Below are 24,628 nucleotides of genomic sequence, written 5' to 3'. Positions count from 1 at the left end.
AACACTCTGCTGCCCCCGAGGGAAACTGCCCAGCTGGCTTTATCCCCTCTCTCCTGACCACGTGTGCAGAAGGAGGAACTTTTACAACTCATTTCCGATTCATACAAACATGTATGTGAATACGTCAAATCATACGTCGCATGTGTATTATAATTAACTACTTAAGTATGCGGGGCGGATAGGCTTATATGTATTAGATTATTGCGCATGGGTAGAAAGTATCTGAGGTTACAAGAGTTTAAATTTTCCTTGCTTCAAGGCTAGAATTGCAATTTACTCTTATCTGCATGAGAAAAGCTGAGGAGTATATGTTTTACTGTAACAAAGAGATAGTAACTTTGCAAAACAAAGAGAGAGTGATACCTTAATACAAAGAGCTCTCAGTAGCTCTCCCAGTTCTCTCACCAGGGAGGGCTGACAGCTGTGCTGTTTTAACAAGACTTATTGATAATACATTTTTAATAATATTTCTAACAATATCCCCCCTCAAGATGCTTTCTGATCTTTTTACTTCATTTGGGCATATCAAGATAATTACGAGGAATTTTTCTGAGGACCATGACTTTTGCTACAGTCTGTGCTTTCAAAGGAACTGCTGCGACCTGCATTCCTTCTACTGTGGTGGTTATCAATCTTAGTGAGACAAGGAATAAGGCAAGGGATAAAAATCAAACCAGTCAGAGCACACAAAAGCACAAATCCTACTTTTTTCCATCAGGGTCCTCCAAATAATTGAAACCACCAGTCTTTACTCCATGGGGGTTCCCACGTTTGTATTGGTACATGGGCTATTTTCCTAATCTCTTTGGCAATCTCTAAGACCGCTTTTCCGTTGTCGTCTATTTGGAGGCAACAATTAGAAAGGTTGAACTTTCCACAGACTCCGCCATCCTCTGCGAGTAAATAGTCTAGAGCCATTCGATTTTGGTATATGGCTTCCCTCATCTGGGAACTTTGTCGAGCCAGCAACTCGAGAGCAGTGGCAGTCTGGTTAGTAATTACTTCCAAGACGGCCTGCAACCGGATGATTCTATTTAGCATATAAATTGGTGTCCGGTAACCCCAACTTCCATCATTAGCCCATGTAGCTGGTCCATAATACTCAATAATCCTCTGAGGAGGCCACTCATCCTCCTTCCACTTTTGGGAGCCACCCTGTGTCAAACTTACATCAATACTTCTCTTGGCTCTTTTCCAATCATCATACAAAGAGACTCCCAGCTTATTTCCGACCTCAGATGGTAACAAAAAGAAAGATGGTACAATTACTCCAACATAGCAGGTTCCTGTCCACCCTCGTGGTAGTACCGTATAGGCTTTCCTTCCACAAATCCAATAATGTCCTTTCAGGGCCCTGTTTTCCCCTCCCAAGGCTAGGGGGTCACGGCTGTGGAAAAGAAGGGGATAGTATTTGTTGCCCGTCTGCCCTAAAGGGTCAGTGTAATAGTTACTTCGTTTAAACTGACATTTCCATACGCCATCTTTATCCCTATACTCGCACTTGGTTATTTCATTTGTGTCATTTAAGGCACTCCAATATGTATTAAACTTTGCCACCGTGCCATTCGGGTGTACCCATTTCCAACTATAGACATAGGTAAATCGTTCACCTCGGGCCTTTTCATATGCCTGACATCTGGTAGGGTTAGGATCGAAAGGTACTATTCTTGTCTTTTTGGTCTGTTGCATCTGCGAGGAGATTGGGATGCTAACGGCAGAATTCCATTGATCAGCATACTTGGTGCATATTTGGGCCCATTTCAATGTCCATGTACACTGACTATGTCCCAAACTTCTCCCCGTACCATTACTGCTAATACAGTACTCTCCTAATGCCACTTGGGAAAGATCCCAGCTGCGGTTTTCATCCCATTCTTGACCAGTACTCTTAACATCCGCCTTGTCACTGACCAACCATTTTGGGGCCAAAGGAAAAGCCCTCCAAGGCCACTGTTCTCTGGCCTCTTGGAGCCCCCCACAGGCCCAGCAGTTGGTAAGATTAAAAGTACCTGCAATTCTTTCCATCATATCAACATACAAATTTGTCCCTGGGGGAGCAATTTGGGAAAGCGAGGGTGTGAGCCAGCGGTTAAGGCTGCTCAATTCTGCTCCTTTCATTATGCAGATAACAACAAGGCACATTAAGATTCCCACCATATTTTCCCTTTTACTTTCTTGTCTAATTTTCTGAGCTTTGATTAAGCCGTCTCAGGCGCACTTGGAGATCACCAGTAGGTTCACAGCTCCACTTGCTGGCTTCTTGTTCCGAAGACGACTCAGCTTCCGGAGTGAGTTCGTCTCGGGAGTTGATGTCCTCTAATGCTCGTGGATGTCGCTTCACACGGGTATGGTGTATCCAACGATCATGGCCAGTAATCTTTACAGCGGTGTGGGTTGTTAGAAATACCTGGAAAGGGCCACTCCACCTCTCAGTCAAAGGCTCCTTTTTCCACCGCTGCACCAAGACCCAGTCTTCTGGGGAGAAGTCATGTACCAGTACATCTAAAGGCAGACGCTGAAAGGAGGCTGCATACCTGTGAAGAGAAAACAAGACAGACTGCAAGGCAATAACATACATATGAAGCTCACTATTACCTAATTCAAAAGTTACATTTTCTCACATCCCAGGAGATAAGACTCGAGGCGGCTTGCCAAACATAATTTCACATGGGGTCAATTTGAGGCCCCGTCGGGGAGTGTTTCGAATGCAAGTAAGAGCTAGCGGCAATGCTTGAGGCCGCTTAAGGTGTGTTTCAATACAGATTTTGGTGAGCAAAGTCTTTAAAGTCCTATTCATGCGTTCCACTTGTCCTGAACTCTGTGGTCTCCATGGTGTGTGTAGTTTCCAAGTAACCTTGAGAGCTTGTGCGACTTCTTGAACCACTTTTCCCACAAAGTGTTGTCCTTGATCCGACTCGATGGACTCAGGCAGGGAATACCGGGGAATGATCTCCTGTAACAAATACTTCACTACTGTCGCTGCAGTGGCAGTCCTGGTGGGCCAGGCCTCAACCCAACCAGAGAGCTGGTCTACCATGACAAGTAAAAACCCGTGATGTCCGGACCGTGGGAGCTCGGCAAAATCAATCTGCCATGCCTGTCCAGGATACGCTGCCCAGGGTCTACCTCCCATTGGCACAGGGGGTTTCCTTCGAGGGTTTACTTTCTGGCATGTGATGCACTTGGTAGCAATGCGCTGAGCTTCTACATATAGCCCTGGGGCTACTGCTTGGCGGATCACTAGATCACCCATGGCCAAACCTCCCATATGGGTTCTTGCATGGAGCTGTTGCAGCACCTCCCGAAGCAATGGCCTGGGTATCATGACTTTCCCTCCTGGTACTATCCACCACCCCTGGGAGTTCTTTTCTGCACAAGCTTTCTGTGCAAATTTATCTTCTTCAGGGGAATACTGTGGGACTAAATCCTGAACGTATGGCCATATGGCATGGGACATGGCCTGCTTGGATACCTCTTCCGCTTCTCCCCCAATAAATGCAGCTTCCTTTGCTGCTGCATCAGCCTTTGCATTTCCAAGCTTATGCTTTTTCTCAGCAGCCTTCCCATGGGCCCGCACATGAATGACTGCTACCTCTTTAGGCTGGTGGAGTGCCTCTAGTAGTTTGATAATCTGGGGGCCATTAGCAATCTTATTCCCAGAGGCAGTAATGAAACCCCTTTCTTTCCACAATAGTCCGTGCGCATGGACTGTAGAAGAAGCATAGCGAGAGTCAGTGTATATATTAACCCGCTGGTTTGTCCCCAGCTGTAATGCTCGGGTGAGCGCAGTGAGTTCCGCGGCCTGTGCCGACCATGAGCTCGGCAATGACTCCCTCCATACTACCTTATCCAAGGTTACCACTGCACATCCTGTTCGTCTTTTCCCATCGATGACAGAGCTGGAGCCGTCCACAAAGTATTCAACATCTGGGTCTTCAATTGGGTCCTCAGCAAGATCAGGTCGCACCTGCGTGGTCTGATTCAGGACCTCAAGGCAGTCATGCGTCGGTTGCCCTGGCTCCGGCAGCAAGGTTGCAGGGTTTAAGGCTGTAGTATGTCTGAAAGTAAGTCCTGGATTAGAGAGCAAAAATATCTCATACCGTGATTGTCTGGAGGGGTTAAGAAATTTCCCTCCCTCAGTCCCTAGGATCTGGGGAACTCCATGAGGAGTGAGTATTTCCATATCTGCACCCATGACTATCTTCTGGGCCTCTTCAACAACCACTGCTGTGGCTGCCACAGCCCGAAGACAGGCTGGCCACCCGAGTGCAACTGGATCTAGAACCTTTGAATAATATCCCATGGGTCTCCAGGTCGGGCCCGATGGCTGTGTCAGCACCCCTGATGCAACCCCTCGATTCTCATGAACATACAGTCGATATGGCTTTTTACTGTTTGGGATGGCTAAGGCAGGGGGCTGGGTTAATGCTGCCTTCAGCAGATCAAAAGCATGCTGCATTTCTTTACTCCATTTCCATTTAGTGAGACTTTCCTTAGTCAGGGATTCGTACAGTGGTCTAGCCTTCCCACCGTAATCTGGTATCCATAGTCGACAGAACCCAGTTAGCCCTAGGAATGCCCGCAGCTCCTTGGGTGACTTAGGTGGGGTTAGACCTTGAATCGCCTGTATGCGATCTGCACTCAGGGCTCTGACTCCTTTTGAGAGCTTATATCCCAAAAATGTGACTTCAGGCTGACATATTTGGGCTTTCTCTCTAGAGACTTTATATCCTTTTTTTCCCAGAGTGTTTAGGAGTGACCTGGTGGCTTCCTCGCAGAGCTGCAAGTTTGGGCTTGCAACTAGCAGGTCATCCACATACTGGAGGAGAGTCACTGCGGGGTGTGATCCCTTCCATTCCCCCAAGTCCTTCTGAAGGGCAAGTCCGAAAATATGGGGGGCTGCTATAAATCCTTGTGGAAGAACTGTCCACATGAGTTGGGCTTTATGGAAAGTATCTGGATCTTCCCATTCAAAAGCAAACAATTTTTGACTCTCTCGGTGAAGGGGAATAGAGAAGAAAGCATCTTTCAAATCTAGCACTGAAAATATCTTAGCTTCCCCCGGTACTTGTGTCAAAATCATGTGAGGGTTCGGGACTACAGGATGATCTGAAAGGACCTTCTTATTTACAGCTCGTAGGTCTTGGACCAGCCTGTATGAGACCCCATCTGCCTTCGGCACTCCAAGGATGGGGGTGTTATAGGGTGAGGACCCTTCCACTAGCCATCTGTACCTCTTGTATTTCTCTATTAACGGCTTGAGTCCAGCTCTGGCCGCTCGGCTGAGTGGGTACTGCTTTACCCGAACGGGCCCCTCCCCATCCTTGAGTACAATCCTTACTGGGGAGACGAACTTAGCTCGCGCAGGGGTTCCATCAGCCCATACCGAGGGGTCTACTCCAATCATGTGATCTTCTGGACTTACTGCAGGGCGTCGGTCCTCCAGGAGAGCCATCTGATAGTTCGAGCTCTGCTTGACAGGTAGCTGGACCACCATCTGATCGTCTCTGAAAAAGATCTCAGCTTGCAATTTTGTGAGTAAGTCCCGCCCAAGGAGTGCAACCGGGCAACTTGGAGAATACACAAAGGAGTGCTCGAGCAAATGGTCCCCCACCTTGGTGAGGAGTGGTTTACAAACAGGGAGTCGGGTTTGCATCCCCTCAATCCCTTCCACAAGTACATGCTGTTCACTAGTTCCTGCACAGGGGGGTTTTTCTGGAATCATTGAAAATGTAGCCCCAGTATCTACCAAGGCTTCAAAGTTTTTGCCACCAACCCTAATGGTTACCATGGGATCTTCTCGGGCTCCAACCCGAAGGGTAGTGGTCTTAGATCCCCGTCCCCTTCATTCTGTGTCCTCACCCTTTTCTTCTGCCCGCATGAGGTGACCTCTCGGTTCCCCCTCTCTCTTCTCCTTCAGCTTCGGGCATTCCCTCTTCCAGTGTCCTTTCTCTTTGCAATAAGCACAAACATCTGCTCCCACTCTTTCTCCCTTCCTCTTCTGTATCCCAGCCTTTCCAGGGTTCCCTCCAGTTATAGCAGCTGCTAGTGCTGCCATCTGTCGCTGAGCCTTTTTATCCTCCTTGCGCTCCTGCACTTGCTCACGATTCCCATACACCTTATATGCAATTTCCACCAGCTCTGAAATCGGTTTCCCAGCACCTCCCTCAGTTTTCTGTAACTTCTTACGGATATCAGCAGCAGATTGACCAATAAACATAAGATTTACCATACGCTGGTTATCTGGGGCTTCTGGATCCAGATCCGAAAACCTGCGAAACGCCTCATACAGCCTCCCAAGGAAAGCTGAGGGATCCTCCTCTCTTCCCTGTCTCACCTCATACAATTTAGACAGATTGGTAACCCGAGGTACTGCCTTTCCCATTGCTTCCACTATAATTCCCAGATACCGTGCACTCAGCTCTCTGCCCTCTGCAGTATGATTATCCCATCTTGGCTCCTCTACAGGGCAGGTATCACGCAGAATACGACTAGCAGCACCTTCTGACTCAACTCTAGCTGCCGCAATACGTTCCGCTGTCCCCAACACTAATCTCCTCTCCTCCGGGGTTAGGAGGGTCTGGAGCACCATCTGGACATCAGCCCAAGTGGGTCGATGAGTCTGCCCAATAGATCGGAACAGGTCCCTCATCTTTTCAGGGTCTTCACGAAAAGAGGGGCTCTGATTCTTCCAGTTAAATAAATCTGAAGTGCTAAATGGGGTGTAGACAAAAGTTGCAGTGCCTCCTTCCCCAATAACCTCTCGCATTGGACAGTTCAACACCGGCTGTGACTCTACAGGCTTGCGCAAATAATAACCCTTATTCCCCGATTCAGATGGGGCACTTGGCTGAGGCTCACGCTCTAACTCATTAGGTATGCCTTGGTACGTCGGTGGTGGTCTCTCTAAGGGAGGGGGCGGTGGTGCAGAAGGACTGGGTCCCGAGGAGGCATCTGACTCATCTTCGCTACCTGACAGGGCAACCGGAGCGCGGGTCCGGTAGTCAGCCAATTCAGAATCCCCCCCCTCATTAGACTCAGGGAGTACAGGCGGTCCTTCTCAAGTCTTAACAACCATCACATGAGACTTTGCTAAGTAATTCTTAATCCAAGGTGGCTGATTTTGAACCACCCACAACCAACAATCAATATAAGGAAACTGATTCCAATACCCATTCTGCATAACAATTTCATGGATAGCTATCACTTCTTTTAGCACAAAGGATCCTTTCGGGGTCCAGTGGACCCCAAATGTTGGCCACTCGAGTTGACAAAACTTAGTTAAATCACCTTTTTTCATTTTTATTCCATAATCGGCCGGCTTTGCAAATTTATTAAAATGACGTAATAAGACTTTTAGAGGGGTATCAATATTGTTTTCTACACGAGAGCGACTCGTACCCATTTGCCCAGAAGAATGCGCCCAAGGCACACCAAATACCAAAAAGATCTCAACAACAGATGATTTACAACGAGAGCCGAGCCTAGAATTTCTCAGCAAACTTACACATCTTTTGTTTTAGATCCGTACACCAGATTGGGCAAAGGGAATTCGTATACTCACTCAGATACCCCAGAGATCTCGATCCAAATCCCAAAGTGTGTCTGCCTCTCCAGAAACTCAGAATTTACATGGGATACTTCCTTTAACTTCCCGGATATTCTGACTTACACCTCAAATTCCAGGGGCGAGTCCAAAGTCGGCTCGGTGCGCACTTCCCCTGGTACCGGAGGCGCTCCGTCGCTGAATTCCGGGGTAGTCCTCGAGAAGCCCCACGTTGGGCGCCAATTATTGATGTAAAAATCGCGGTTCGTTTCTCGGGAGGCGAAAAAAACCTTTAGCCACAGACACACTCTATTAGCAACACAAAAGGTATATATTTGCAAATAGGGTCAGAGAGAGAGACAAAAGATCAAACACTCTGCTGCCCCCGAGGGAAACTGCCCAGCTGGCTTTATCCCCTCTCTCCTGACCACGTGTGCAGAAGGAGGAACTTTTACAACTCATTTCCGATTCATACAAACATGTATGTGAATACGTCAAATCATACGTCGCATGTGTATTATAATTAACTACTTAAGTATGCGGGGCGGATAGGCTTATATGTATTAGATTATTGCGCATGGGTAGAAAGTATCTGAGGTTACAAGAGTTTAAATTTTCCTTGCTTCAAGGCTAGAATTGCAATTTACTCTTATCTGCATGAGAAAAGCTGAGGAGTATATGCTTTACTGTAACAAAGAGATAGTAACTTTGCAAAACAAAGAGAGAGTGATACCTTAATACAAAGAGCTCTCAGTAGCTCTCCCAGTTCTCTCACCAGGGAGTGCTGACAGCTGCACTGTTTTAACAAGACTTATTGATAATACATTTTTAATAATATTTCTAACAAGGTGATCTGGTGAACTCCTGGAGCCCCATTAGCTGTATATACAGGCATATCAAGCAGCCACAGTGTCTCTGGGTAATTCTTCCCTGAAGGCTCCTTCCCCTGGCTGTTGTCAGAGAGCTCACTCCTGCTGGTCTCAGCCCTGGGGTTTATATGTGCCCAGGGCCTTGCCTTATTCTGGTCAGCTGACTAGGTGCAGGCTAATTGCCATGTTAGCCTGCTGCAGTAGTAACCTGCACCTGTGGAGTTTCTGTCTGGCTCTTAGGACCCTCTCCCTAGGCAGTTTCTGCTCTTAAAGGAGCAGGCACCTTTAGTGCCCTGCAATAGAGTGTATATGTGGGGTGTGCGGGTATGTGGATGTGGGTGGAAGAGGGTGTGATTGTGGGGGGAGGGTTTGTGGGTATGGTGGTGTGTGCACAGGACCCTCCCCCCCCGCCCTGAGCCAGTCAGCCTGTAGCAGGACACTAGGGTGCCTGCTACTGATAGTAGGAATAATAGCATCTAGAGGTAGCAGGACACTAGGGTGCCTGCTACTGGATAATAGTAATGTGGGCTTAGCTGCCACTCACCAGGATAGCACAGGTGGGGGGTTGCTAAGGTGACTGATTGGGTCAGCTGACCGGAAGGGGGCAGGGCCTGGCCTTTATAAACAGCCAGGCTGAGGCCAGAGTCAGTTCCCCCTGCTGGCAGCCTGTGAGGAAGAAAGAGCTCTGTTAGAGCAGAGCAGAATATAGAAGCCTGATGGCTGGAGAGCGCCTGCTTGACAGTACTGGGTGGAGGAAACCTTGATAACAAGGAGATACGTGAGAGGGAGCCAGGTTGGCTTGGAAGTTGCGTTTGGCTCGAAGTTTGTTGTTACTCAGGAGGGAGAGATTTTGGTTTTGGTTATTGGTACTACCGGAGGACCATGTGAGGCTGTAGGGGTGGAGGAAGCCTCAAGGGAGCTCCCCAGTAGAAGGGGGGGGGGTTCCTAGCACTGCAGGTGGTGCTGCCTTGTGGGGGTGTCTGGACCTCAGCCCAGGTGGGTGATATCGGGACAGGCCCCAGTGGGGCATAGGCCTGGGAAGGCGGGTTTGGGGGCCAGGTGAGGCTAAGGCTGCCTGAGCCCCAATTGGGAGAAGCCCGAGTCAGGCATAGTAGGCCCCAGAGCGGGCGGGCGCGGGGAGCGCGAGCATCGGCCCCAGAGCGGGCGGGCGCGGGGAGCGCGAGCATCGGGCGGGCCCCGGGAGGGGTCGCACACATAGAGAGTCCCGGCATAGTAAGGCGGGCACTGTGCCACAGTGGGCAGGAAGGCAGCCTCCCATTAATAATATAAAATCAAAGATGTGGCGGGTGAGATAGAGGGTGCATTCAAGACCCGAGTTGGCACGGTAGGCAAGGGCGCTAGGGGAGGTCACGGCACCCCTTGGAGGCTGTTCTGCCACACAGCCCTTGCCCCCACCTGCACCCTGCAGCAGCTCAGAGCCTGCACACCCTGCAATGCCCCCCTCACATGCAGCCCCTGCCCTGCCCCATGCCCACTCTAGACTCTCCCCAGCAGGAGTGGACTGCCTAGAACCTATGCACACAGCCCCGACCTGGTCTGGCCTAACCTTGCTCTATGCTGCCTGCCTGTGGCATGACTTACCGCTCCCTAGACATGCAGTGAGCTTGATGTTGCTCCGTGGCTGGACTGCCTTTCTAGGCAGCTTAGGAGTCCGTGGCTCTTTCCAGCTGCTGCCGTCACTGGCCCCAGCCCCATGGTACTGGTGGGGACCCACGCACACAGTCCTGACCCAGCTCACCCTGCACTTGCTCTGGGCTCACCCACCCAGGCTCAGCAGCAGTGGCAGCCAGGCAGAAACTGTTCCTTGGTGCAGAGGCAGCGGTGGTGGTAGTGCAGAGCAGGCACAGGGCAGCCTGCCACAGGATCTGGCCAGCTGCAGCAGGAATGTCCCAGCAGCAGTGAGGGGGAGGGGTCAAGGGGAAGCAGTAGAGATGCAGGGCATCCCATCATGGGCTCTGGGTGGCTGCAGGAGGAAAGGCCTGGGAGGGGCCACTTTTCCCCCCACCCAGTGGAACAGTTTCTGCCCAGCTGCCACCATTGCTGCCACTGTTGAGCATGGGCAGGTGAGTCCAGAGGAAGCCCAGGGCAGGCAGGATTGGGGCTGTGTGCACGGGTCCCTGCCGGTACCACGGGACTGGGGTCAGTGGCAGCAGAGGCAGGAAGGAGTTGCCACTGCCTGGGCTGCCTAGAAAGGCAGTACAGCCACAGAGCCACTCGAGCCCTGCTGTGCGCCCAGGGGTGGCAGGATGTGTCATGGGCTGGTAATGCCTGAGCTAGGCAGGACCAAGGGAACTGCCATGGGCTGGATCTGGCCCATGGGCCATATTTTGCACACCCCTGTTCTATAAACTTACAACCCCTCACTGTTACTGCTAGCATGGCCACTGACCATCTTCAGAATACGGGACATACCCTTGGAGAGGGAGGGGGTACCACTGGCCCCTTCAGCCAATCAGTGGTGAGGGGCAGGGTTGCCACCTTAGCCAATTAGCAGTGAGGGTTGGGGGGGACCACAGGGTGCCTTGGCCAATCAGCAGTAAGGGGTGGAGCCACCATAAAAAGGCTACCTCCCTGGCTCAGAAGCCTACTCCTTCTGGCTGTGCACCACCCTACCTCTAGCCACAGGCAATAGAATCATGAGGACAAATGATTGACATCTATTTCCACCAATGAGCTGAAAATCAGGAGTTTTTGCAGTCCATTCTTCATTTAGAAATGGACAGGGGACAAAGCATTTAAAACAGGATGGTCCGGTATAAAAACAGGACCAATGGCCACCCTAGTTACTGTTCAGTTGCTAACCAATTTAGTACAACAAATCAATCATTGGGGTGGCTGTGATGGAGGTTTGTTCTACTTTTGAAAATTTGCAATCACTACATATTGTTAGACTCGCATAGCCTCAAGAAACTGCTAATGGTTTTGCATATAGGGTTCTTCAATAGCATTAGAACAACTGGTGGACCCCACTTCTTTTTTATTTATCCCCCCATGGCAAGGTCTTAGTGTGTTTAATAAATAGAAAGGGTTATCTGTTTGGTGTTCTAAACTGCCTGGTTGACTCCTGTATTAGGTTTACCAATGTTAATGTGAGTTGGCCTGGAAAAGGTCATGGTGCTAGAACTTTCAGGAACAATCACCTGTTTTCTCTAAGAAAACAGCTACAAATACTGTGAACACTAATGGTGTCAGCATTCCTCCTCTTATTTTGGAAGATCTTGCTTGCTGTCTTTTATTATAGCAAATTAAAACTTCTCCTGGATATTTAAAACATAAAAAGCGTGTTTTATTACTGCCTGAATAGCAGAAGGTTGACAGAGGAATGTGCTTCTGAGAGACTGAAGGGTAACTAGAAACTTACTATAAAGCTGGAAATAGTCGAGCAATACAAGTTTCAAATTGTAGCTGCATGCTGTGTCCTGTAAAATATTTGCAAGAGAAAAAGAAAGAGCCTCATCAAGGGCCTGGAGGTAGGGGTTGGGAGAGTTTCAGGTTACTTTGAGCAGCCTGAAGGACAAACTCCCTAAATGACAACTTCCAGAGCCATGTTATCAGTAAGGCCTTTTGCATCTACCTGGAGAGAAAAACATCATGTTTGGTATATATGCCTTGCCTAATACTTTTGAGTTACTTGCATTTCTTGAAGCATTGAGTCATGGTCTGTTGGGCTCTATGGAACATTGGTTTGTGTATTCTTCATACATTTCTATATTGATTTTTTTTTTAACAGGATGGTGCATGTCAAACAGCTGGAGCAGTGTTATACATCATCACTCTTCGGGGTTTATTTAGGGTGACCACATGTCCCATTTTAGCCAGGGCAGTCCCAGATTTTAGAGGCTGGTCCTGGCTGACTATTTGGAATTATAATGGGTGTCCCAGAAATGCAGAGGCGCAAGGCACAATCTGGCTAGCAGTCAGAGTGGTGTGGAGTGCCGAGGCAGTGTCCTGGATTTCCCAAATGATGTCCAGAATTTCGATACGGTCAGCCTAGGTTTATTGTGCATGCTTTGCACATTTTAATTAATTTCTAGCATTTTGTGTCTTTTGCTTTGTGTGCTTGGGCCTATTGGACTAGGAGCCTTTATTTTTGTGTGTAGGGTTTGTGAACAATGCTTTGTAGATCCTTTATGGATGACAATTAATTTTCCAAACAGGAACTCTTTGGCTGATGGGTGAAAATTTAAAAAAAAAGAAAAAAAAAAGAAGAAAAACCATAAAAATGTAAAATGGAATATATATGATTATCCTACAAGTGATAATAGTGATAACAGTAGGAATTTAAAGAGTAAGGGAGATTTCAATTCAGTCTAGAGCTTTTGGTTCATTGCAGAAAGGCTCACAATCACCATAAGTAGCCTTTCCTTTAGGTGGCAGCTGGAGCATTTTAGGAGCTGGAGTAGAATAAGGAGCAGGAGCTGGAGTGGGACCTAGTACATGGCAGTTCTTATGTTCTCATGTTATGATGGCATCAGTTCAGCATTTGGATTATAGGGCTCAAAGGAGTTTGCTCCCAAAGTGTGCTGTTCTCAGTGCCAAAGAGCTATAGTATGGTGTTTTATAGATAAACTCCTGTTCCTGATAAGAAGAGTTCTCCACAGAAAGCAAGAGGCAGTTTTGATCAAACACATTTCCCAGAAGTATTAATGTGCTTGTTGTTCATCTCTGCCAGCTCTCTGCATCTTTCTGTGCATTTCTGTAGTTTGCTCAGTCATGCATAGCAAGGCTCTGTTCCACCCTTATGAACTTGCTTTCCACCAGTTCCCTGGCTCGCAATGAATCCCTTTTTGCCAGTTTGTTTGTTACTGCAAGGCTCTCTTGGTCTCTCTGTCCTTCTGCTTAGCATCACTGAGCAATGCCGTCCATTCTTGAGCTGCCTCTCTCCTTCCCTCCCTCCCCTCATTTTTCATAGGCTTTCATTAACTGTTTCAAGAAACCTCTCAACATTTCTTCCTTTTCTTGTCTTTACAACTTGCCAGACATTGGACAGTTGATGGTGTGAATGTCCAAAATAGCAAGCCTGAAAGAAAATAACAAGCAGTTATTTTTCATTTTTTAACGTTCAACAATAGCTCAGTTACAATTTTTGTTCAGCTCATAGTTTTCAGATGCTACCCCTAGAGCTCATTCCCATTCTTTGGAGACTTTGGTGATGGTATATAGGAACATAGGAATGAAAGGGACCTCACAGGTTACTGGAATCCAGTTGCCTACATTCACAGGCAGCCAGTTTTCCAGAAAGTCCCTCAATAAAATCTTGCTTCTCACAGCCACAAAGCTCACTATTAAAAACCCTATAATATAGATTTCATAGACAATGATCTTCTGAGGTCCCTTCCAGCCCTAACAAGTCCAGCCCCCTTCCCAAGGGACAGGAAGTCAACTGGGGTCATAGGATCCCAGCAAGATAAGCATCCAAATTTATCTTGAAGGCGTTCAATGTGAGTGCTTGAACCACCTCCGATGGCAGGCTATTCCAGACGCTGGGGGCTCGGACAGTAAGAAAAACTTCCTTATGTCCAGCCTAAAAAGGTCTTGCTGGAGTTTATAACCATTCGACCTTGTTATCCTTTGGGGTGCTCTGGTGAATGATCATTCCCCCAGATGCTGGTGAACACCCCTGATGAACTTATAGGTGGCCACCAGGTCACCCCTGAGCCTGCACTTTTTCAGGCTAAAGAGCCCCATAGCTCTCAGCCTGTTGTCATAAGGTCTGTTTTCCTGACCTCTGATCATGCACGTGGCTCTTCTGTGGACTCTCTCAAGCTTCTCCACACCCTTTTTGAATTGTGGAGCCCAAAACTGGACACAGTGCTCCAGCTGCGGCCTCACCAAGGCCGAGTACAATGGGAGAATGACGTCTCGGGATTTACTTGAAAAGCATCTATGGATGCAAGCCAGCATTTTGCTTGCTTTACTAACCACAGCATCACATTGAAGGCTTATGTTCATCTTGTGGTCAGTCATGACCCCCAAGTCCTTTTCATCTGTAGTCCTAGTCAGCATAGGACTGCTGAGCCTATAAGGATGCTGTGGGATTTTCCTATCAAGGTGGAGAACCTTGCATTTTTCAGTGTTAAACACCATCAGGTTCTCATCTGCCCACTTCCTGAGCCTGTCAAGGTCAGCCTGGATCGCCCTCCTGTCCTCGGGTGTGGATGCTTTACCCCAGGGTTTGGTATTGTCAGTGAACCTCACCAGTCTGCTTCTGACTCCAGTGTCTACATCATTAATGAAGATGTTGAACAATACAGGTCTAATGACAGAACCTTGGGGGACCCCACTGGTCACAGGGCACCATGACGATTGACTTCCATCAACCACCACCTTCTGGGTCCAGCCACGGAGCCAATTCCCCAGCCAGCGGATCATGGTGGACCTGAGGCCACAGTTGGCCAGTTTGGCCAAGAGGTGATCATGGGATACCAGATCAAAGGCTTTTCTGAAGTCAAGATATACGACATAATTTCCTTTCCCTTGTCCAGGTGATAGGTCACCTGGTCGTAGAAAGAGATGAGATTGGTCAAGCAAGATCTAATTGCAACAAACCCATGCTGGGTATCCCTCAGGATATTGCCATCAGCTACTGTTAAAGATGGCCTCCTTGATAATCTTTTTCAAGACTTGCCCAGGATAGAGGTCAGACTGTAGTTTGCTGGATCCACTTTCCTCCCTTTCTTGAAGACAGGCACCACACTGGCCTTCTTCCATAGTTTCATAGTACCTAGGGTCAGGAGGGACCTGATCAGATCATCTAGCCTGACCCCCTGCCACAGGCAAGAATAAATGCTGGGTTCACAAGACCCCAGACAGGTGATCATCCAACCTTCTCTTGAATTTGCCCAAGGTAGGAGCGAGGACCACTTCCCTGGGAAGTTGGTTCCAGATTTTGGCCACCCTAACTGTAAAATATTGCCTTCTGATCTCTAACCTAAACCTATTTTCTATCAGCTTATTACCATTGTTCCTTGTCACCTCAGGTGGTGCTGGGGAGAAAAGGGCTCTACCTAGTTGCTGTTGACCTCCCTGATGAGTTTGTATGCAGTCATCAGGTCCCCCCTCAGCCTTGTCTTGCTGAGGCTAAACAGGTTCAGGTCCCTCAGGCTCTCCTCATAGGGCCTGTCCCGCTGTCCTCTTACCAAGCAGGTGGCCCTCCTTTGAACCCTCTCCAGACTGGCCACATCCCTTTTGAAGTGCAGCACCCAGTACTGGATGCAGTACTCCAACTGTGGCCTGACCAGTGTTGCATAGAGTGGGAGTATCACCTCTCTGGACCGGCTTGAGATGCACCTTTGGATGCATGACAAAGTCTGGCTGGCCATGCTGGCTGATGTCTGGCATTGGCAGCTCATGTTCATCTTGGAGTCAATAATGACTCCAAGATCCCTTTCTGCCTCTGTGCTTTCAAGAAGGGAACTCCCCAGCTTGTATGTATGCTGTAGATTCCTTCTCCCAGTGTGCAGCACCCTGTATTTGCTTATGTTGAACCCCATCCTATTCTCATCTGCCCACTTTTGTAGTCTGTCTAAATCTAGTTGCAGCCTCTCTCTCCCTTCAAGTGTGACCACCTCACCCCACATCTTAGTATCATCAGCAAACTTGGACAGTGTGCTTTCCACCCCCTCATCCAAGTCGCTGATGAAGATGTTAAACAGTGCAGCCCCAAGGCCTGAGCCCTGGGGTACCCCACTGCTCACATCTCGCCAGTTTGAGTACAACCGGTCCACCACTACTCTCTGGGTGCACCCCATCAGCCAATTTTTTACCCATCCAACTGTGCAGGCATCAATGCCACAGTCACTTAATTTATTGATGAGGATGTAGTGAGAGATGGTGTCAAAGGCCTTCTTAAAGTCCAGAAAGACTATGTCCACAGTGACACCATCATCGAAGGATTTAGTTACTTGGTCATAAAAGGCAATCAGGTTGGTCAGGCAGGACCTGCCTTTGAACCCATGCTGATTGCCCCTGAGCATGATTTCCTCTGCTGGTCCCCCACAGATGTGCTCCTTGATGATTCTCTCCAAGATCTTCCCGAACACCGAGGTGAGGCTTATAGGCCTATAATTACTTGGGTCCTCCTTCCTCCCCTTCTTGAAAATTAGGACCACATTAGCCAGTTTCCAATCCCCAGCACCTGGCCAGATGACCACGAATGCTCATACAGCTGGGCCAAGGGCTCCGCGACGACCCCTGCCAGTTCCCTCAACTCCCTTGGGTGGAGGGCATCTGGATCTGCAGATTTAAAAATGTCTAGCCCTTCCAAAAGATCCCTAACTACATCTGCACTGACTGAAGGCCCGACAGAGCTGTCCCTACCTCTGGTAGGTGGGATTATTCTGATCCTTGTTCAAGAAAACAGAGGCAAAGAAACTGTTAAAAATATCAGCTTTCTTGTCTGGTGTAGCCACAAGACTACCATTTGCGTCTTGCAGGGGCCCTACATTGCCTGGTGCCCTCTTCTTGCTCCCAATGTACTTGAAAAAGGACTTTTTATTGTCCTTAATCCTGGACGGTAGCCTGAGCTCCATCTCTGCATTGGCCTTCCTAATAGCTCTCCTATACTCATGGGCTGAGGAGGAGTACTCCTTCTTGGTGATAGCTCTTCCCTTCCACTGGTTGAAAACCCCCCTTTTAGTCCTTAGGCATTGCTGAATGCCCTTGCTGAGCCAAGGGGGTTTCTGAGCACTCTTACCCCCCTTGCTTCTCTCAGGGACTTTTATCCTTTGGGCCTGGAGGATCGCCCCCTTAAGGTATGACCATCCCTTATGGACTCCCATCTCCTCTATCTTCTGGGCCCTCAGTGCCTCCCCCACTAGTTTCCTAAGCTCATTGAAGTTGGCCCTTCTGAAGTCAAGGGTTTAGCCTTGGTGTGAGCCCTTGATGCCCTCCGTTGGATAATGAAATCCAGCAGGGGATGATTGCTATTGCCCAGGTGGTCAAGGACCTGCAGTCCCCTCACCAGGTCATCCTCCGTGGCCAGGACCAGGTCCAGCAAGGCGTTACCTCTAGTGGGGCTGTGCACTTCCTGGATAAAGTAAAGGTCCTGTAATACAGTCAGGAACCTATGCAAGTGGTCAAACCTGGCTGTCTGCTCCTCCCAGCAAATGTCTGGGTGGTTTAGGTCACCCATGACAATAACATCCCTTGACCTTCCAATCTTCAGGCACTTCACCAGAGCGCCAGAAGTTCTCGAAGATCCGTGCCAGGGGCTGGGCTATGATGCTAGCCAGGTCCCTGAGTACCTTGGGGTGTAGATTGTCAGGGCCGGGTGACTTGAAGGTGTCCAGCCTCTCAGGGTGTTTCTTCATGAGGTCAGCATTGATGGAGGGCAGGGAATCTCCCTCATCTGGGCCTCCCTGTCCTGTAATGGGCATGGGTGTCTCATGGGACTGATGAAAGACTGACGCAAAGTACCCATTTAATAGGTTGGCTTTTTCTTGGGCGTCGGCTGTCAGTTGTCCCATCTGGTTTAGCAGGGGTCCAGTGTTGCCCTTTCTTTTCCTCCAGCTCCCCACATATTTGAAAAAGGACTTTTTATTGTCCTTGATGCTTGTAGCTACCTGGTGTTCCGTCGCAGCCTTGGCTTTCCTGGCTTGCTCCTTGCAGGTCTGGACCAGTGTGGAATATTCCTCCTTGGAGATGTATCCCATCCTCCATCCTTTGTAGGCCTTTCTTTTAAGTTGCAGGAGGTCCGCTAGTTCCCTGGAGAGCCAAGGGGGCTGCTGTGCCCTTTTGCCGCCTTTCCTTCGAGATGGAATAGCCTGAGCTTGTGCATCAAGGATCGCTCCCTTGGGAAGTAACCACTCTTCCTGAACTCCCCTCCCCTTAGGGTTGTTGTTCCTTAGGGCCTCACCGACAAGCCTCCTGAGCTTGTCAAAGTCAGCTTTCCTAAAGTCAAGGACTTCTGTAGTGCTGACTGGCTTGGGAGATTTATGGCAGATGGTGAAGGTAATCAGCTCGTGGTCGCTGTTGCCCAGCTTCCCATTGATCGTTAGGTCACTGATTAGGTTGTCCCCAGCTGCCAGTGCCAGGTCGGGCAGTGCTTTACCCTTGAGTCGGATAGAGGTCATCCACGCATGAGAGGAAGCTTTGCAACCACTCGGATTTAGCTGAGCACTCTTCCCATGAGATGTCTGGGTATTTGAAGTCTGCCATGACAACCATGCACTGGGAGCATGCAGCCTCAGCCAATTCCCTGATGAACTCCTGGTCAAGCTCTTGACTTTGGGTGGGAGGTCTGTAGTAGATTCCCGCCATTGTGTCCCCTGTGCTGCATTCCCCACGGATTTTAACCCAGAGGGTCTCCAGCTGTCCATCCTGGTCACTAATATCAGCTTGTAGGGATGAGTAGCTCTCCTTGACATAGAGAGCTACATCCCCACCCCTTTTGCCTACTCTCTCTCTCTCTCTCTCTCTCTCTCTCTCTCTCCTGTACAGGTTATAGCCATCTATACCCACTGTCCAGTCATGGGTGGAGTCCTACCAGGTCTCCGTTATCCCTATGATGTTGTAATTATTTGTGTTAAGCAGGAGGACAAGTTCCTCGTGCTTATTCCCCAAGCTCCTGGCATTCATGTACAGGCAGGCAAGTGTCCCCTTCGGGGCCCTTGCCTTGCCCACAGATTGATCTACAGGCAAAGAGCTAAAGAGGCAACAGCACCACCAATACCAATGCCTTGCAACTGGCAGGGAATTAGGTTAAGATATACTCAGGTGATCTTACATAAGAGGAACATACCCCACAATACAAAGGAAAGCAAAAAAGCCCACAATCCATGTCAATCTGACCTAGCGAAATATTTCTTCCAGGCTCTATTAGGCAATTGGTTTAACCCTGAGTGCATGGGCCAGACCAAATAGGTAGACAGGTAAGAGGTTTTTAATGCCATTAGAATTACCAATACACGACAGCCAAGTTTCTCCATCTGGCCATGGCCAATGTCCAGCAATTATCAGTCAGGGTGCTGTGGCATCCTGGGGTGCCTTGAGATCCTTTCAAGAGTTCTATGGGGTATCACCCAATGTTAACACTGTTAGGTGTGGAAAAATAATTCAGAAGGTAAACCTGGAAATTTTAAACCTTCTCAGCTGCTGTGGTCTCTCTTGAGTTCTTTGCAACAGAGAAACTGCTCTATTTTTTTTGTGTAGTCAAAATGATAACAAACGAAGAGCTGGCATTTTCCAAGGGCTGCCTTAAAAGGTAGAGAACTACTGCTTTACAGAAAGGGAAGAAATCCTAGAAGCTAGTAATGTGTTCATGGGGGAATTTCTTTTTCTGGCCTTGATAGGTGACCAGCAGAAGCCCTAAAGCATGGGATTTTTCAGACACCTTCTGCACACAGATCAAGTTTTTTTTTTAATCCCTTGATGGAGGGACTAAATATACAAATGATATATTATTAACATTATTTAGTACATAATGATATATATTATGGTATATATAATATTTATATAGCTGGCATAGCATACTTCCTTCCACTGTGCAGTTTTTAAAAGAAATCATTAACATGAACAGTTTCAGTATTTTTGGCTGAGTTATTGAGTCAAATGAGAAATGGCTCTCTTAATTAAAAACACCCGCTAATCAAAAGAAAAGTAGCAGGCTGCTTATATATTTGATTTCAAGGTCATTCCAGGTCCAAGTTCCTTAGCTGGCTTCTTTCTCTGAACTCCTCATGCTTTCCCCATATAGAGAAATCTGACTAGCTTCAAATACAAGACCACTGACATACACTAGTTGTCCTACTATTATTAAGGTTATATAGTGCTTTTAAAGGAGCCATATTAGCAGTTTTGGAAGCCGAGGGATTTTCTCTTTTCACAAGGATGGCAACTGAGCACATTTTCCTACAGTGCCTTATTTCCTGGAAGGTGTCTCAAGCTGGGCACCCAAAAAGTGAGGTAGTCCAAATTGGAGGAAGTTTTTGAAAAAATAAGTTTCTTAGATCAGTGGTTTTCAAACTTTTTTTTTGTGGACCACTTGAAAATTGCTGAGGGTCAAATCAAAGCACACAACTCATATTTTAATATCAGTAGTCTTGCCTTACAAGTACAGATATTCTTGATTGTTCTACAACCTTTCTGCGGACCACCTGAATGGAGCTCACGGACCAGTGGTGGTCCACGGACCACAGTTTGAGAACCTCTGACATAGATGAAATAACAGGACCTATTAAGTTGTCATATGGACCTGAAAGTTAGGACTTAATCCTAGCTCTGGCACTGAATCACTCATGGGCCTTGAATAAGTCATTTAACATCTCCGTATTTTCAGTGGTAACATATGAATAATGTTCCCCAGGGGTTTTCTGAGGTATAACAAAGTTTTGTAAAGTACTCTGAGTTTCTAGGAAAAAGGGTATTGAAGCACAAAAAAGTATGCAAAGTACTACTAAGACTATACAGTCTAATAAATGTACTAGTAGAACTCACAAGTCTCTGGTTTCCAGTCTGACACACAACTTCCTGCTTTAGGGATTTCTGTATCAGCCTCATCAGTCAACACCGTCGAATCTGAGCTCCTTTAGATAATGCTTTAAGCAACATGACTACCATGTTGCATGTGGTTTGTTGACTAGACCACAATGTCTCTCCTTTCCTCTCATCTAACAAAGTCTTTCTGAGGAAGTCAGCTCCTGGGGTTTCTGTTGTAGACATAAACTGTTTTTTTTATAAATAAATAACGAGCTGTAACTAGTCAGAGAAACTGATCCATCTTGAATTCAAGAAAATAAGGTAAAATTTCCCTTTCTAGTGATTTTTCAGATATGAAGAGCAAAATTAGCAATAAGACATTTTCGGAAAAGAGGAAAAAACACCTTTTTAAAAAAACTTTTAATCTCCAGATGTCCTATCATAACTGCAACCAACTTCCAAAGAAATGTCTAGTTTAGCATGAAATTTTTCCTCTAGCATAAGAGCACATGTGCAATGTTTCAGGTGTATTGGATTCATTCTGAGACAGAGAGTATTGATGTAGAGTTTGTAATGGAAATTTAGCTTCCTTTGTAACGAGAATAATTCTTGTGTAAAACACTATTTTCCGATAAACATCTTCCATTGTAATAGTGCAGATGAAAAGACATCTAAAAGATATAATTTTAAACTGTACAATTTTGCCAATAGTTCTAATGATTCTCTCCTAAGTAGTCTTCAGAATTAGAAACTAAAAAAAATTACATAAATTAAAAAACAAAACTTGCATAACTCCAAGTGTATAAAAATAATAGTGTGTACATCTATAGTAACTTTCAGCTTTAAAATCTCAAGCTGTTCTATCATTAGTAAACTGAATCTCAGTCTCTAGATTAGACAAAGGAGGCGGAAGGAATATTTCTCCCATACGCATATGAAAGCAAACAGTGTAACCATTTAACTGTGCATAGTGACACAAAACAACAGTTTAAGGTAGGAGCTGAAGAGGACTGCAACATCTAAAATTCAGGAGAAATTTAGGTAGGTTGAGTGCAACTACCTAACTGGAAACATGGCCAAGATCATGGGGTTTAATACTCTGTCTTGCAAAGAGTGTAATGGTGCACAAAAAGAGTTCAGGCGTTTATTCCAAAGGATAGCAGCTCAAGTAGCATAAAACACTCTCCACAATGCGGACGTACTGTCTTCAGACAGAGGAAAGGGGCTGGGACATTGGTTCAGCTCTGACTTGGTGAAAAGAGTGCCACCTACTGAATATCTGTTCCACTTTTTGCAGAATGTAGGTATTTGCATCTTAAATCTTTGGTTCAAATTTGTGACTCAGCATAATCCTACTTGTTAAGGTTGTAAGAGCTGTTGTTATTCCAGTACAAGATATGGCTACAAACACTTAAAGATTGTATATAACTGTTTTGTAGGAAATTTTCTCATGTCTTCTGTTTTAATTTAGTACTAAAATAAATGACCCAAAAGGGAGTATATATATATTGACATTTGTTCCTACCTAACTGATAGAATCATGGTCTGCCACCTATGCAAACCTTGGCTATAATAACAACAAAAAATGATGATTTGATTTTGGAGATGGCAACAGGGAACTACAGAAGAGCTCCTTCCAAAATATTTACAAAACAATTTATAAAGCCTTCTATTCATGTTGTGATGACTGATTTGTTCTCGTGGTGACTATCTTGTAATTTGGACCCGAAAATCCTTAGTGCCTATGGGATGGACACTGGTAAGAGATGCCTACTGTTAAAACAGCTCCAGAAATACAATAGCACACATGGATTCTGGGTAATGGCAACCATCGAATGGGATTGTGACATTTCTGTCACAGTACAGCTTTTGCGTTACGATGTTGACATACTTCTGATAGGCATTGTTATGTGAAATAGTTCACTTCCTGAAGCCCAGTTTCTCATTCTGGCCAAGTTGTGGAGCTATTCTCTGGTATGTTCTTACCTGGTTTAAGGCCTGGGGTACCAGATCATGGCACACAAAGGCATTTTGCTTGGCATGTGCACCTTGGGGCAGATGGCAGGGAAGGGGCTGGGGCTGCGCTGCCACAACCAAGATCAGGCTCCTCGCAGCTCCCCTGCCATCTGAACCTGGCACGCCAAAATATTATGCAAGTTGAGGTGAGTGTTTTTTGGCATTCTGCCCAAAAACTGCCACCCCCTGCTTTAGGAGGTTGTGTCCTTCACATTAAATGTATGAAGCTTAAACCACTTCTCTCAGTTACCACTGCTGCTCTTTATGAAAGATTCAGGTCCCAGAACACTTTTTCCAAACAACGCAGGTACTAATGCCAATGCTTGATACTCATGGGTGACGGGTGCCGCCTTAGTCCGGCCGAGGCTGCCAACCAGGGGGAGGTCCGTTGCGAGCAATCCTGCTGACTGGGTAGGGAAGGCTCTCCCCCAGGTGATCCTGCAACAGCCACTCCCAGAAGCAGCTGTGTTTGCAGGGGGGACTAGCACGCCTGCCTGCCCATCCTGCACATTGCCTAAGTGGCGAGTGCGGCCGGTCAGGGGGTGCACGCGCCTACCCCTGCACACCCCCTACACATCACCACTGCTTGATACTGACCTTGCTCATTAGAGCAAATTCAGTGGGTCAGCAGATCACATTCCTGTGACTTCTGCCAGAGCAACCTAATCACTACTGCCCTGAATGCGCTTGTTTATAGTAGGAGACCTATGCATGGGCCTAAGCACATAATTCCTTCTACATTGGCCTGCGCAGCCACTGAAGCAGCATGTTCATCTCTGCGGGGCCTTGGGGGAGTCCCTCTGAATGGTGCTGTAAAAACCTTTGGCAGACAAAGTTCTTTGGGTAGATGCGATATCTTTTGTTAGACCAGCTAAGTAGTTGGAAAAATTGTTCTTAAATTTTGAAACCTTTCTGTACCTGTTCTCATAAGGCAGCAGCACGTCGACTGACGGCTGGACGAATAAGAATAGGGGCAAACCTCAAAGACTGGCGTTAGGAGAGCAGGAGGTTGCTCTCTAGGCTAAGGGCAGGCCAGGCACTCGGTGAGGAAATCCGGGGTGCAGCTTCGGCTGGGCTGGATCCTCCCCTGGCCTTCACCAGGGGCAGGGGTAGGGAGGGCGGGGGTTTCTCCCTTGCGCTTCCCGCCCTGCAGTGGCACAGCGGCGGGAAGGGGAGGAGGGGCCCGGGAGGCTCCTGCCCTCGCAGCACGAGGAAGTGACGCCTTCAGCGAGTCCCGGAGAGAAAGAAACAAAGTTTGCGTTTGTCAGTTTCCTCTCCGCCCTTTCCCAGAGCTGTCTCCTGCCGCCGAGGTGAGCACACGAGTTTCTCTCCCCACCTTCTTCTCTAGCAGCTTCAGCGTTGGGGTGTTTCCGCCCCAGGGGCTTTACACAGAGAGAGGCGCGTTTCCTGCAGCTTCTAGGTGCAGGACGACGAGCGAGGAGGCAGGTCCGCTGCTAAGTTTCTTTGTGACCGCGTCCCCTTGCAGCCCCGCCACCCCCGCGCTGCCAAATGACAGGAGCAGCTGACTGTACCCCCCGGCGCCCCAGGCACAAGCGAGCCCGAGCGAGCAGAAGTGCCGTGAGTGACACGAGTTCCTTTCTTCCTGAGAAACACCGCCTTCTCGTTTCTCCTTAAACGCAGCAAAGAGCACTCGTTGGGTTTTTGTCTTTTTTTAAATAAGCTTTTAAAAAACGTCCATCAAAATCGCTTGTCCCTCCCCCCAAGCCACATCATTGCATTAAAGATGTTGGATGTTGTC

The 24,628-nt window shown here is 47.6% G+C and overlaps 1 protein-coding gene across 3 annotated transcripts in view; it reads left to right on the top strand.

Annotated features, from left to right (window-relative positions):
* The window catches only part of MIDEAS (mitotic deacetylase associated SANT domain protein), a 155,727-nt gene that overhangs the window by 55,517 nt on the left and 75,582 nt on the right, over nt 1-24,628 (top strand). For 2 of the 3 annotated variants that reach the window (XM_090033313.1, XM_090033308.1), the window contains exon 1: nt 24,079-24,179. The exons of the other annotated variant lie outside the window; for it this stretch is intronic. The gene's annotated coding sequence lies outside the window, so the exon portion shown is untranslated. Of the gene's footprint in view, nt 1-24,078; nt 24,180-24,628 lie in introns of those variants that run through there. 3 annotated transcript variants of the gene reach the window in all.

The sequence above is a fragment of the Crocodylus siamensis genome, chromosome 2 (genome assembly GCF_052110815.1).
Source record: "Crocodylus siamensis isolate JL-2025a chromosome 2, ASM5211081v1, whole genome shotgun sequence".
In the NCBI taxonomy this organism is placed as follows: domain Eukaryota; kingdom Metazoa; phylum Chordata; order Crocodylia; family Crocodylidae; genus Crocodylus; species Crocodylus siamensis.
This window is presented reverse-complemented; position numbering and strand designations above follow the sequence as displayed.